This window comes from Vombatus ursinus, unplaced genomic scaffold (genome assembly GCF_900497805.2).
Source record: "Vombatus ursinus unplaced genomic scaffold, bare-nosed wombat genome assembly UNPS02003992.1, whole genome shotgun sequence".
Lineage (NCBI taxonomy): Eukaryota > Metazoa > Chordata > Mammalia > Diprotodontia > Vombatidae > Vombatus > Vombatus ursinus.
This window is the reverse complement of record NW_020943770.1, coordinates 12,617-14,925: the sequence shown is the minus strand read 5'-3', so window position 1 is coordinate 14,925 and position 2,309 is coordinate 12,617. Positions and strand designations below refer to the sequence as shown.

Here is a 2,309-nt window from a genome sequence, read left to right as displayed (position 1 = left end):
TGAACAACATATTAAGGTATGCCTCAGCAAAGGAACCTAGAGGAGCTTTCAAGACAGCCTGAAAAGCAGGAAACCTGGATTAACATCTTGGTTCTGAGACTGCTTCAAAAATGACTGAAAAGTCACTTAACTTTTCTGAGCTCCACTGTCTTCTCTATAAATTAGTAAAATACTATTAGAATAGTCTACATAAAAAGAGATCTTATAATGAAAGTACTTCATGATAATGAACATCATCCACTGAGAGAGATACAGCTATTGCGAACAACTTTTTCAAGGTAAGGATATTGTTCAGAGATTCCTAGAAAGTCTGGAACGTAGAAGAGCCTTAAAAATCATCTACTTGAGGGGTTCTTAGCCTTTTTTGCTTCATGGATCCCTTTGCTATCTCGTAAAGACCATGGACAAATTTATGAGAATCATTTCACTAACAGTCATTAAAATATGTAAGATTAAAATGGAAACAAACTACAGGGAAATACATTTATAAAAATATTTTTAGGTCCATGAATTTCAAGTTTAAATCCTCTGAACTAGCTCTATCATTTCTTTTAAAAAATAGGAAAATTGAGGCAAAAAGAACTGTCATTTTCCAAAGGTCACACAGTGAACCTGAACCAAAGTTACGCGAGATGATCTTCCCATCATTTTCCATCTGTTTCTTTTCTCCATGCAGGCAGTAGAGAAAATCCTCTATCCCTAGAACATGGCCAATCTCACTGTGGTGACAGGATTCCTCCTCATGGGCTTTTCCAACATCTGGGAGCTACAGGTCTTAAATGCAATCATCTTCTTGCTGATCTACCTAGTGGCTCTAGTGGGTAATATACTTATTTTCACCCTCATCTCTCTTGATGGGAAACTCAATACTCCTATGTACTTCTTCCTGAAGAACCTCTCCTTTTTAGACCTCTGCCTTATTTCCACCACAGTCCCCAAATCAATTGCTAACTCTCTAAGTCACAGCTGCTACATCTCTTTTTGGGGGTGTGTCTCACAGCTCTTTTTAATGGTGGTATTTGCAGCATCAGAACTTGATCTCCTCACAGTGATGTCCTATGACCACTATGTGGCCATTTGTCAGCCCCTGCACTATGAACTCATCATGACTAGAGGGGCTTGTGTGAAGATGGCAGATGCTTCCTGGCTCACCGGAGGTTTGTTTGGGGCTCTGTACTCAATTAGTATATTCACTTTGCCCTTCTGTGCTCCAAGGAGGTCCACCAGTTCTTCTGTGATGTCCCTCCCTTGCTCAGGATCTCCTGCTCTGAAACACACTTTGCACTTGATGTCAGTGTGGCTTTTGGGGTTGTCATAGGGGTTTTATGCTGTATGTACATCACAATCTCTTACAGTCACATCTTCTCAACTGTCCTGAAGATTCCAACCAAAGAGGGTAGGTCAAAAGCCTTCTCCACTTGACTGCCCCACCTCATTGTTCTCACGGTTTTTATCACCACAGCTGTCATTGCTTATCTAAAGCCACCCCAGGAATCTGACTCACTTCTAGATCTGTTGTTGCCCATGTTCTATACAGTGCTGCCCCCAACCACGAACCCAATCATCTATAGTCTGAGGAACAAGGACATGAAGACCGCATTGATGAATCTCATAGCCTGGGAATTAATACCAAAGGCATTAACCTCAAAATCTTTTCCATGATAACATGACTGTGCACATATATTCACACATGTATAAACACATATATACATAGATACATGTATGCATATGTGTATGTTTCATATTTATACACATTTATGTTTATACATATCATATACGTATTGATATATCACTTCAACATGTGTTTACTGACTTAAATTCCTTGCTACCATGTCTATATCAAGCTCACCAATTTTAAAATGTTGACTCCCAGACTGTCTTGAGAATCATAACATTATGCTTTTAAAAGTCTGCTCAGCCATTCTGGTCCTGAAAACAAAAGGCCATAAGTTATCTGAAAAAAAGTGTACTTATTGAAAATAATGCATATGAAGTTCCTTTGATCAATTTATGTCAACTCTTTTCTTAACACATAGCTGCATAGAATGATAGAAAATATGATCTGACTTGAAAACAGATGAAGCATTTGACTCAGGGTGCCACAACTTACAGTGAAGCACCAAAAGGTCTTTATATGTCTATTTTGCTTTACAGTTTTTTGAAGTGGTTTCACTATCCAATATTGGATAACTACAATAAGAGTTAGAGATAATTAGATAAACTATTATTATCACCACTTCATATTTAATAATAATAAACATTTTCAAGATCTACATAAGTGATGGCATTCTGATTCAAGTGTTTCATCT

At 37.9% G+C, this 2,309-nt stretch overlaps 1 pseudogene; it reads left to right on the top strand.

Annotated features, from left to right (window-relative positions):
* The first annotated feature begins 706 nt into the window (after positions 1 to 706).
* Positions 707 to 1,662, top strand: LOC114053146 (annotated as a pseudogene).
* Positions 1,663 to 2,309: the final 647 nt, after the last annotated feature.